The following is a 13826-nucleotide window of genomic DNA, read 5'->3' on the forward strand; positions in this document are numbered from 1 at the left end:
GAAAGGGCCACCCTCTCTCTCTTCTTGCATTTATACCCCCCTAAATGAAGTGGGGTGTTTAGGGATGGCTTAAATGTGTTCTTATCCCTGCTTTGATTTCTCTAAAACCAGTTTTCCCCCCTCTCTTAACTCCTTAAAGCAAACTAGTTTGCTCCCCTAAACTCTTACGTGGTATAAGCTAACATTTTACTTAGATTTATGTCAAGTATTACAGCCATGATTGACACATGAATTTGTCAACGCACACAACAGCTGTTGATTTAGAAATTGTTAATGAAAATTGAATCGCTACCGATTTAAAGATAAGCAATTGTGTCATTACTAATTTAGAAATTGGCAGCGATAGTGGAGTCGTTTCTTCCTTTACTTTTTTTTTTGTTTAGTGATTACATTCTCTAATTTAACCCTTAATTAACTCCAAAACTTTGATTTTCTTGTGATTTTACCTTAATTTGAATCAATTCACTTTGTAGAAATTAAGTTTGGTCCTCTAAAATTCTAATTTTCTCAATTAAGACCAAATTGAGTGCCCAAACTTAATGTTTCACTAATTAAGTGCCTAATAAAATTAATTTGACTAATTTAAAGTATAATTAAGTCCTTTTTCTTAATTAAATCCTTTAATTTGACCCAAATTAATTCTTAAACATAATTAAACTTTTAATTTAGCTTATGATTAAATCAAATTGGCCTATTAAAAATTTAATTATATCTCTAGTATTAATTTTTATGTAGATTCATCCAGATTTGATTTGACCTTGAATCCACATCATCTTTCATGTTTTTCCCAATTCATTCAAAATTACAACTTGATATTCCTTTAAATTTGAAATCCTCTCAGCTTAATTTTTTCAAATCATCAGTTTTCTTGCTATTATTATTATTATTAAAAGAAAAGGGGGTAAAATTTTAGGAAATAACCCAAAAATAGGTTATGATAGTTGTCATATCTCTTTACAATGCTTATGATAGAAAGTCTTATAAGAGACTTTAGATAGTAAACTTTGGAAAGAATAAAAATGAATGAGAGATAACAAATTCACCATATCAAGAAATGGTGAATCTTTTTGAAAGTGTTTAAAGTAAGGGCTACAAAATGCACTCAAAGGAAAAAGAGATAGGGCTAAAAACCATACTATCTTGGATGAGGGCACAAAGACAAAGAGAAAAAGGAGTTAGAAAGTGCACTATATAGTAGATGAGGGTTGGAAAACACACTTAGAAAGAGAGATAAGGCTAGAAAGCACACTATCCAAAGGACAAGGGCTCCAAGGCACACTTAATGATAAAGATAAGGTTAAAAAGCACATTATTTGTTATACGAGAGCTAGAAAGCACACTAGTACTCAGAATGAAAAAAAAAAGACTAAAAAGCACACTATCTAGAAGACAAGGGTTTAAAAGTACACTCAAAATAAAAATAGATAGGGTTAGAAAATACACTACGATGAGGGATAGAAAACGCACTAAAAAAAGATTGGATTCGTGTAGTAAAAGATGATCTTTGTGAAAAGTTGAAAGATTTTTTAAAATGATATAGTTGTACTAGGCAACTTTCCTATTAATAAAATTCAAAGATTTTTGAAATAGTTAAATTGTCATAAATAATTTATCTAGGTGAAGACTATATAATTTTTTTCCAAATAGTTTCATTATAATGAGTTACATGTGAAAAATTTAAAAATCTCCCAAAAAAATGTTTTGGAACATCCCTTTTTTGGATTTGGCATTTTGATCATTCATGACGCCCGCGCTACAGACAGCATATCCAGACTAATATTTTATTGATCCAAAGTTTTGTCCTCTTCATCTATTTAATTAGATCATTAATTTTGGTGATTAACTATGATGTTTGTTTCATGGGTAAGGACACCATTTGGAATCATCATTGAATATTATTTTAAAGCTAATTGACAAAGCGTCTCTTCATTCCATCGGCATCTAAAACAGAAAGAGATTTAATTCGAATCTTTGGAACAAGAAAAGCCTCAATCTGTTATCTATAAATAGCAAATCAAGTTCTACCATTTCTCCATCCTAAACATTAATCTTCAAACCCAAGCTGATCGACATTTATCTTCACATTTAATTCTTCTTCATTTGACCATCTTCAAACTCCAGCAGATATATGTTATCATGGGAGTTTTCACTTACGAATCAGAGGCTTGTACTGTGATCCCACCAGCCAGGCTGTTCAAGGCCCTTTTCGTTGATGCTGCTGAAGTCATGCCCAAAGCCCTGCCACAGGCTATAAGAAGCATTGCCATTCTTGAAGGAGATGGAGGGCCTGGAACCATCAAGCAAACTTATTTTGGCGATGGTCAGTACGTAGCTTCACTAGTAGTCTGATACATGATTTCCATAATAGTCACAATCCATCATTTTGAATAGAGTGGTTTCACTCATGCTCCTCCTAGTAAAAAAAAATGAGCTGAAAACCTAACAATATGGATTTGCATTTTGAACTTTTGACCAAGATCGAGTCTTAAATACATATGAACTAAAGAACTATCCATGCTTCTTGATTCCTCAGGCAGCCTATCTTTCAAGGAGAGATTTCTCATACGCGTACACTGTGTTCGAAGGTGATGCCTTGGCAAACACATATGAAAATATCTGTAACGAATCTAAGATCCAAGCCTCCCCTGACGGAGGATCGGTGTGCAAGACCAGCACCACATACTACACTGTTGGCAACATGGACGCAAAAGCAGATGAAATTAAGATGGACAAGAAAAGCAAATGGGATTATTCAAGGCCATTGAAACCTACCTGTTGGCAAATCCTGATGCTTAAATGTGTCTTTTCGGATATTTTTGTTCATAAGTTAGTGTTGATGTTTGTTTTAGTGTTCCAAAAGGTTCAATTGGTTTGGTAATAAACAGTGTCCGTGTGTTCTTCAGTCCTGCTATTTCCAATAATATTAAAAGATGAGGTTGTCATTCTTCTCTTGCTGTCGGTCTGCATGCGTGTGTTCATCTGCGCCTTGTGGACGTCCAGTTGGTCTCTCTCTTGCTGCTGTGATAGTGGCCTCGCCTTCCTCCTGGTATCTGTGGGTTGAGGGTCATTTCGATTCGCCCGGTTACAGTGTTCTTTCTATTGGCAGGTTCTTGGTTCCTTGCAATGTAGGCTGCCGGGTCCTCTTGGCTGTGTTGTTGCTATTTGTGCCTGGGTTAGTTTAGGCACCTTCTATCACGGTTGGTTCCTATCTTACCCTGTGTTTATGTTTAATTTTTGATTCATTCGGTCTCTCTAGCCGGGTTGTGCCGGGAACTTGTTTCCCTTTTTGAGCTTCGTAATTGTTTGTCCAGGTTGGTCTTCAAGGGAGTCTCTTTCCTTTGTGTTCCCTCCTTCCTGTGCTTGTTTATGAATTTGCTGGTTTGCCAGCATAGTTATTTTGATCTTTATATATACTTATATTTTGATAGAAAAAAAAAAGATAAGGATCAAACTTTTACTTCCAAATGATTTTCTACATACTCTTCATTCCCACATCTTGCTAATTAAGTCAGCATGCAGTCCAGCTACTAATTAGTTAAGCTGTGGCCTCCTCAATAATGAGTAGACAAAAAGATCATCTTAAAGGAGTCATGTTTCTGTTAACTAGGTTATATTACGAAGTCAGGTTTGAGTTTAATTTTAAAATTAAGTTTGAATTCGATATTAAAATTTAAAAGGTTTATTTACTATATTTGTGAGATTGGCCATATTATTTAAATTGTAAATCAAATTAAGTTAAAATTTTATAGAAAAATATTAGATATATGAAACTATATTATGGTACATTTTCAGTTGAAATAAAATTTAAAAATATATTATTTGAAATGGTAAAATTTATTGGATAAATTTTATTAAATTTGTCAAAGTAGATTTTCATGTATTGTTTGTGATATATCTAAAGCTACAAATAAAATTGTTATGTGATTTAAGTTGGGCTAGAAACTAAATATCTCAAATTTTACATCCATATATATATATATATATACACCAGTAATTCATCCATAAAAAGGAATGATATGTTTGAAATCAAAATTAAAATATGTCAGGAATGTGTGAAAATTGAAGATTCAGGCTATACGAAGGAATTTTAGCATGAGTATTTTGTTTTATTACCCTATTTTATTTATTCATTTAATGTTAACTAGTTATTTTTAATTTGGATTTTTTTTTTTGCTATTAGTTATTATTTAGGGATATTGAACTTATATTAGATGATTAGATGATTACTAATTTAGACCTATTAGCTTGCAATCCAAAAAGGATCCATTAAGGTTAGTCATAAAAGATTATATTATTTTTTTTTAGCTCTAAATTTGGGCAACAAGTTGAAGAAAAAACATGAATTTTCTTTTTGTTTGTTTGTTGTAAAACAACCTTTCTTTTTAAGAAAAAAAAGATTACTTACTTACTTATCAACGATTAACTGGTTTTGTAGTGTCATTCATATATTTAAGGTTTTTAAATACAAGGTTATCATCTAAGTTGTTTTTCAATATCTTTAGTTCTTAGGTACAATGTTACTCTAGGTTGGGGTTCTATAAAAATTGATTTTTTGCTTTATAGGTTGTCATCTACTTTGTATGAGGTTGTTTGATCATGTGATCAAAAGGTCTGTATCAGTTAGTATCAGAGTTAAACTCTAAAATTAAGTTATGCTCCAAAATCAAGTTATATCCTTTATTCTTTTCTTGTTAGTTTAAGCTACCTTAGCTTTAATTGTTTTTTATTCAATTTTCAATTATTTTATGTCGAGAGTTTATTAGTATGCATTTAGGTTTCCTTAAAAAAAATTATTTTAGTTTATTGTTGTCTCAGAATATATTAGTAGCATAAAGATTAAAAAAAAAAAGAACATCCAAAAGTCATTTTTGTCAAATTTGCCATAGTATATAAACAAGAGAGAATTTGATCCAAACCAATTAAAAACTTGTTGTAACCCATTTAAAATTTAAACTTATTTGGAGATCATTTGCTATAGTAATACGTTTGATTTATATTAGAAGAGAATGTTAAGTCAAATAAATTTAGAACATTCTCAAATTTTATACACTATGTTTTAAGATTCTAAGCACACCCTATATCAAATTTGAGGCAATTTCAAGTTTGTTTTCAATAGAAACTAAATTCAGGATTTAAACTTGTTGTAATGGGTCTAATTCATGTTAGTAATTCAAACTTGTTTTGATTCTACTATTTTTCAATTCCAACAATATAATAACATCATAATTGATATATTTAGTTGTCATTTTTTTCATACAAATTTGTTTGTTACTAGAGAAATTGTAATCATAGTTTCTTTTCATAACCTTTGCATCTTTTTTCTTTTACTTCTACAAAAACATCCTTGTTTCATACAAATTTGTTTGTTACTAGAGAAATTATAATCATAGTTTCATGTTTGCTCATTTTCATATGTTTTATTGATTATTTAGTCAAATGCACATATTTAGATACACTACTAAGGCTGTTATATTTTGTGTTGATTTTAGTTCTGCAAGAACCGAAGAAAGATGAGATAAGAGGAAAAAGACGTAACGAGCATATTTGAGTGAAAACTATATATTTGACTGAAACACGAGAGGAGTGTAAACACATGAGGGAATAAGTGAGGAATATATATTACTTGTCAACTAATCAATTTTTAAATTTAAAGATGCTGGAGGCAAGCAACAATATAGCACCATAAAGATAAGGCAATGAAATCATAACTAAGTAATTTATTTTGAATCAATGATGGATCAAATGACCACTGAATTTGGAGATAGGTTGGAGAGGTAATGTGTTAATGATCATGGTGGGGTTCAAAAATGGCCTAAGCAAAGAGAATTTAACATTAAGAGAGTTATTAAGCGACTTAACACTAATGTGGATAAGTTTATGTTTGATAATACAGACATAAGTGATGTTGATTTTGAAGATGTATCCATGGGATATAAGGAACGTTTTGGATAGAACCATAATTGTTGGTTTGAAGGGGAAAGATATGGTGATGATTTTGGCCGAATGAGTAATTATAGTTATCGGGACCATTGTCTTAACCCTATTTTGGATCCCTAAAATTGTTTTATAAATATATACCTTTACTTATTTTATTATTTTTTTTGCACACATTTTTCTTTTAAGACACGAAGAGACAAGTCTTAAGCCATAAAAGAGCAAGAAGCTAGAAGAATAACCATATTGGGTCATTTTGACAAGATAGACTAAAGTAAGACTTGATTTGAGACAATTTAAGGTTAAAATCCTATTTGACTAAAATTAGAAGAATTAATTAAATTTATGAACTTAATTAAAATTTTAAAGGGTTAAAGAGTTAATTGAAGTAAAATTAAGTTTACAAGCCAATTTAGCAAAAAATAAAAGATCTAATTGAGTTTAATGACTTAATTAAACTTTTAACGAGTTTTAAAGATTCAATCAAAGACTTAATTGATGAAAAATTAAGTTTTAAGGCTTAATTCAGGTTAATTCATAAAAATTGGAAGAATAAAGACTCATTTGAAAATTTGAAGAACCTAGATGGTGCAATCAAGGGTTCAATTGTAAGAAATTTAAAGTTTGAAGGTTGTTAGAAGGTCAAAATTGAAACTTTTCATGACAAAAGACCAACTTGTAAAAGTGCACAATGTTAGGGAATTAAATTGATCAAAGCAAGGGCTAATTTGAAAGAAATTAAAAATTCAACATTTATTAGGGATCAAATTGAACAAAATTAGAAACCAAGAATCAATTTGAAAAAGACGCTCAAATCAGAAGAGGCAATTTAAAATTTCTCAAGGGTATGATTACATAAATTAAGAACAAGAACCAAATTAAAGATTGTTCAAAATCTCAATTAGGGAACCCTAATATGTTAGGTTTAAACAAGACGATGTCATCTACCTTCATTCCCAATTGAGAAAGTTAATTGAGTTGACACCTTCAAGCCGCTGAATGTGGCAACTTGGACCACCTCTTAGATTGCAACCATCATTGATCGATAAAGGAGTTTCCCCTCTTTATGGTGACGCCACTCTTGTTGGATGTGTATACCCCACTTGCCATGTGAAAGTCCTCAATTTCTTGTCCCAAGTCAACTTTGACTGATTCATTAGTTAACATTTTTTCATCCAACTTTAAATCAATGCCAAAAGAGCTATAAGTCTCTAAATAGAATGTGGTTTGATTCTAGTTAAAGCAAAAACATCCCCTCTACAATGTTCATGACTTATTTTGTTTCAATAATGTAAAACCTGATAAAAATTAAAACTAAGTCAACCTATGCTAAGAGGGAGTTAGAGGTAACAAACTAGTTTGCTCTAAATGGAAATGTGACGAAGCAGAACTAGCTTATTCTAAATGGAAACTATGAAGGATTTGACTAGCCCTAGGATGAATTAAATAAGGATAAGAACATAGGTAACCAACCTTCCAAACACCCCTTCACATTTAAAAGGGGTATAAATACAACAAAAAACAGAGAATAACCTTTCCTCTCCCCCTAAAATAGCCTTGGCTGCAATAATCTCTCTTTTTAAAGTAAAACAAGTAAAACCATTTGCATGCACCACCTTTGAACATGATAGAAGAAGGAAGACCTAAGGAGAAACAATGGTGGTCTAAGCCATAACAGGACATCAGACATTATTGTAACACTCACACCTTTCCTCAAAAAGAAAACCAAACCCAACTAGCTTGCATTCCACCTTCCTTGAGCATTGAGTGAGAAGTGAGTTAGAAGATGAGAGAAAACCAAAAACATGGTAGAAAGAGGAGCTTAGAGGGCCAGCCAGCTAGATAGAAAGAGAGGGAAAGAAGAAACTGAATAGAAGAAAAAGAACAAACCACTTAATCTTACATTAGGACTGCCCACAATCATGAGGTAAAGAAAGAATAACAGCTCCTTATTTATTCCTTGAAACTTCTAGGCAAAAAAGGGGGAGAAAACTTTAAAAGAAATGGCCTAAGATTCTTACACCTATAATTAAGGGAAACTAGACTAGAGAATGCATGAAAATATAGCTAATGGGGGACCTAACTCCAAAACATTTAACAAAAAAAAAATGCATAAATTTAAATGCACAAATTTAGGATGAGGGTCAACCATAGTGATTAGTACTTAAAAATACATTTTTATCAAGATTTTATATCATCATTTTGCATTTGAAGTATTAATAACTCTTTAACTAAAGCAAGTTTTATAATAACATTTCTAATAATATAAGATACTTTTAATTTGTGGTAAATATTTATTTTAAATTCAGGCCTATCACATAAATAAAAGGATTGATTGATGAATTTCAAAACTCAAATTGAAAGGGCAAATAGATGGCCAAACTTAGAAAAGAGATATTGGTGCAATCCAAACCGGAACATTATTCGATAATTGGGTCATATCTGAAGCTATAGGCCATTTTCAAGTCTAAATTGTAGCAACAACAAAGAAGTCTGAATCTGTCCTATAGCCTGTGCACTGTTCAGTGTTTGGCTCATATCTAGAGTTCTAGGAGTCCAAATAACCTCTATTTTTATTTTCCTGGGAAGCTTAGACAATTTCCTACAACTTTCATACATTCAAGTAGTTCCAATTCTGACATTATCAATGATGTTTTAGGCAGACAAGAGAAGATAAGGATTGTCACCAAGTCAAGAGTTGGCCACCAAAGGAAGTTCCAATCATATTGAAAATCGTTCACATGATTACATTAGTTATGTTAATCAATTAAAGGTAACACTTTTTAATGTTGTCAAGCATTCATGATTATAACTTGTGTTAACAACAAATCAAGTTCCTTTCATAGCTCAGGTGTCAGTTATACCATAAATTATGGGCTATGAAAGTGCCAAGTATTTGTTGTGCCAAGTATTATACAATATAAATCTAGATTAACCATTTAATAAGCAAAGTATTAAAGAGTGAACAAGATAAAAAATACAAAACATGTTAGTATCAAACATTAAAGTCCATGTTAAGTTTACACTATACTTATTCTTACACCATTAATGTAACCTTTTCACCTTCATATAATAAACTTAGCTAAACATAATGAAGAAGAGAAACATAAATAAACAAGATAAGAATATAAATAAAATAAAAGTTAACTAAGTGAAGGAAAGGAATTGAAAGGCATAAACTTGATATTAATAAAAGCAAAACATAAACAATACAAAGAGAGAAAGCATGAGCATGATCTTGATCTAGAAACCAAGATGCCTAAATGTATGGAAAATGCCTCTTTTTATAGACCAAAATTAGGAACAATTGATTTGATGACTAATTGATGAGTGGGTGGCCAACTTTTGACTTGGTGATAATCCTTATCTTCTCTTGTCTACCCAAAACATCATTGATAACGTCAGAATTGGAACCATTTGAAAACATGAAAGTTATAGGAAATTATCTTAGCTATCTAGGAAAAACAATTAAGGTTATTTGGACTTCTAGAACTCTAGATATGGATCAAATACTGAATAGTACGTGGTTGTAGGACAAATTCAAACTTCTTTGTTGTTGCTACCATTTGGACTTGAAAATGACCTTTTTAAACTTGGGCTCTCATGAAAGTTGTAGACCTATATCTTACCTTTTCATTCATATAAAGTAGATATAAATCCAAGATCTACAGCTCCACATATGTCCCAATTACCGAATAGTGTTCTAGTTTGGACTACACTAGCATCTATTTTCTAAGTTTGGTCATCTCTTTATCTTTTCAATTTCAGTTCTTAAACTCATAAATCAATCCTTTCATTTATATGATAAGCCTACATTTAATATGAACATTTACCATAAATGAAAGATATCTTATATTATTAGATATGGTATTATAAAACATGGTTTAGTTAATGAGTTATTGACACTTCAAGTGCAAAATGATAATATAAAACCTTGACAAAAATACACTTTTAAGTACTAATCATACCCACCAACCAACGTATTATTAGTCCCTAATAATCAAAATGTTAAAATAGAAAAACAATTTGCAAATTCCACAAAGTAAGGTATTTATAATTCAACTTCCATTAATCTACACAGATAAACAAACTCTTATTAAATTTATATATCTACTCAATACCTCTTAAACAAGATATTAATAAACATTTCTCTTTTGCTCAATATATCAACACGTAGTTATAGAGCTTTACTCGAAAAAAACAAAAAACAAATTCTAATATTTAAGATTAACTTCCTTAGGTTGAGATTTTTTTTCCTTCTTTTTTTTTTATTTTTTTAAATATATATACATGTAACTTAAAACATAATGCATTTTTAATTCATATAACGAGCTTTTGGCTAATGACTCCTAAACTAGTTGGTCTTTGGGCATTAGGTATTAAGACACCTCTTTGAGCTTAACAACTTGGTTTGCAGATACTCCTACATAGATAGTGCAATGTTTGATTCCCTTAAGCTTTTCTTCTTAACCCATGTAATAAGTGTTAGGCCAATAGCTCCCAAGTCAGTTGACTTTAGGATATTAGGTGTTAAAACACCCCTTCCGGCTTACTTGCTTAAGTTAGGAAGGTTACGAAACCAAACTTATTTACCTTTTTATTATCATTTTTTTTACAATTTATATACTATCTATTTTTCTTAATTGTTACCTTTAATAAAAGAACATAAATAATGTAATAATCCAATGTGCAACCCACAATCATATGTTAAAATGTGTGTGAAAGTGAAGGTTTAAGAATACTTCTTAAATGAGTATATGAGTAGAATTAAGTGATGACAATACGAGAGTTTGTAAACCTAAATATTTCAAGAAGTATTTTGATAAACCTTGTTATGAATATTACAAATAACCATTGAAAAATGCTAACCAAGATACATCTTAAGAGTTAATAAAACTCTTTCTTACTCAGCCATCTTAATAACAACAGTTTGCAAATGATTTATAAAATAGAAAACATAGTTAGATAATTTTCTTTTAATATCAACTACTACCCTGTCCCCCCAAAACGAGACATTGTCCTCAAGTAGAAAGATAGAGTATAAAAAATATCATCTAAAACACCAAACACTGACAAACCTGAAACACACTTAAACAAATATAAGAAACAATAAAATATAAAATAATATACTATAAAGAAAACCAAAAGACACAAGGATTCACAAACGAAGACTCAAATCCAATCTAAGCTTTTTATGGCTTCTTTTCATTAACCAATTTATGTAACTTATGGAAGGATCAATTACAGGAGTGAAAGATTGTAGTTGGTCAATTAATTGTTCAGCAGTAGCAGCAAAGATTATGATTTTCCAAGCTGAAAATGTTAGGAATTTCTATTCCACAACATGATCAAGAAAAGACAACAATTTATTATAAAAACTATTAACATTTAACAGACTTGTGGATTTATGATGAGTGTGAGGTTGGGCCCAAGTGCTAATATGAAAGATCTTTTTCAATGTGCCTGGACCAACTGGTAAGGTAATGAAGGCATCAACGTGTTTAAACATTGCACTTATTCGATCAGACATTGTAGAGACCTGCAGTTCCTCTCTAATTGTTTTTCCAATTATCTCCTATTGTGCTAAAGTTTTAGGAATAATCCCAAAAACTTGACTACCTTCTAAAAATGTAGTTATTAACACTCCCCCTCATTAATCCAACATTACCTCCCTGATACACTAAATGAATCTTTCTCTCAACTAGTACCTAACCAAAATAATTTGCTGATTCTAAAAACTCTATTTCCTTCCCAGGAATAGATCTATTGAAAACACAAATGTTTCTTATGTGATGACTTGAGGAACCTATCATTTCTACACACTTCTATATTTGTTGAATGTATGGGTTAAGTAGAAATGTAGGGAAGGAAGAGAAGATTTTATAGATGAGAACTTGAAAATGCAATCATATCACCTATATATATGCTAGCTAAAGTCTCATACTCTCTCTCTCTTTATTTATTTATTTAAAAAGCATGTGTATGTACATGTAGTTGTGATTATAGCTCATACCTTCCCTTAGTTTTACGTCTAAAAACAACTTAAACACCCTTGATAGGTCAGGGATAGACTTCTCACCCAATTTTCTTAAAAATCGACAAACAGGGTCTTTTTTAGTCAAATTCCCAAGACTAAGTCGATCACGCTCTTTATGGAATTGTGTCCATCAATCATGAATTGCATGATGCACATCTCCATTAGGATGCATCTCAAGAGTTAATAAAAGATTATCTAAAGACTCCCTACTTAGGCCATCTTTAATGAATTGTATTTTATCTTCACGGTTTACAGATACCATTTCTAAAGAAACACATGTTGCATTACAAGTCCATCTAACATATCTGTGACAGACTTTCAGTCGTTTTGGTTGATATTTCTTTGCAAAAGTGCTTTTACCAATTCCAGGTATGTGTGAAATAAAGAAATTAGAGGACTCACCTGATAATCAAACCTTTACCAATATTTGAATAAATAAGGTTTATCCCAATAAAAGTTCTTCACTTTGTTCGAGAACTTTCTTTTATCTTAGGTACTCCAATGAGATAGCAATTGTTCTTAAACAAGAGAATTAACAATATTAGCAAACCAAGGCATTGTAAAGGTAGAAAGTAAAGATTCATCGAAAAAGTAGTCATCGATTAGTGTAATATCGGTTTTCGAATCTGTTGTCAATCTTGACGAATGATCTGCTACAACATTTTTGGTGTCTTTCTTATCTTTGATTGTGATATCAAATTCTTGTAATAAAATCTACCGCACCAATCTAGCCATAGAGTCTTTCTTAAAAAGAAGATATTTTAATGTTGCATGATCATTAAAAATAACAACAGCTGAGCCAACAAGATAATACCTGAATTTTTCATATTTAAATACTACTGCAAGTAATTCTTTTTCAGTGGTGGTGTAATTCATTTAAGCATTATTTAAAGTATTACTTGCACAGTAAATCACATAAGGTTTCTTAACTTTTCTTTGTCCTAAAACAGCACCCATAACGTAATCACTAGCATCACACATTATTTCAAAAGGTATTAGGAGGTTGAATGATAGGAGCAGAAGTAAGCAAGTTTTTAAGTTTAACAAAGACTTCTTCACAATGTTCAATTCATTCAAAAATATTATCCTTTATTAGAAGGTTACTTAAGGGCTTAGATATTATACTAAAAGCTTTGATAAACCTTCTATAAAAACCAACATGTCCAAAGAATGATCCAACATCTTTAATAGATTTTGGTGTTGGCAAGTTAGCAATTAACTCGATTTTAGATTTGTCAACCTAATTTCTTTTTATGAAACAATATAACCAAGTACAATGCCATTTGTTACCATAAACTAATATTTTTCCCAATTCAATTCAAGATTCTTCTCTTCACCTGCTCAAAATCTTTTCTAAGTTAGTTAAACAATCATCAAATGAATAGCAAAAAAAAAAATCATCCATAAAAATCTCAACAAAATATTCAACCATATCACTAAAAATACTAAGCATACATCTTTAAAACGTGGCTGGTGCATTACATAATCGAAAAGGCATCCTTCGATATGTAAAAGTACCAAAAGGACATGTGAAAGTAGTCTTCTCTTGGTCTTCCAATGCAATTTTAATTTGGTTGTAACATGAATAGCCATCTAGGAAATAATAAAATTCATGACTTACAACTCTTTCTAGGATTTGGACCATGAAAGGTAAAGAAAAATGATCTTTTCTAGTCATTGAATTAAGTTTCCTATAGTTAATGCACATGCACCAACTAGTAATAGTCCTAGTTAGAATTAACTCATTTTTCTCATTTGTTATCACAATAACTCTAGACTTCTTGGGTAAGACTTACCCATTTGCTATCAAAAATAGGATAAATGATTCCATTATCTAGAAGTTTAATGACTTTAT

The 13826-nt window shown here is 30.9% G+C and overlaps 1 pseudogene; it reads left to right on the forward strand.

The window, feature by feature from the left end:
• Window positions 1-2136: 2136 nt before the first annotated feature.
• LOC105112636 (major allergen Pru ar 1-like) lies at window positions 2137-2796 on the forward strand (annotated as a pseudogene).
• Window positions 2797-13826: the final 11030 nt, after the last annotated feature.

Source organism: Populus euphratica, unplaced genomic scaffold (assembly GCF_000495115.2).
Source record: "Populus euphratica unplaced genomic scaffold, PopEup_1.0 scaffold352.1, whole genome shotgun sequence".
Lineage (NCBI taxonomy): Eukaryota > Viridiplantae > Streptophyta > Magnoliopsida > Malpighiales > Salicaceae > Populus > Populus euphratica.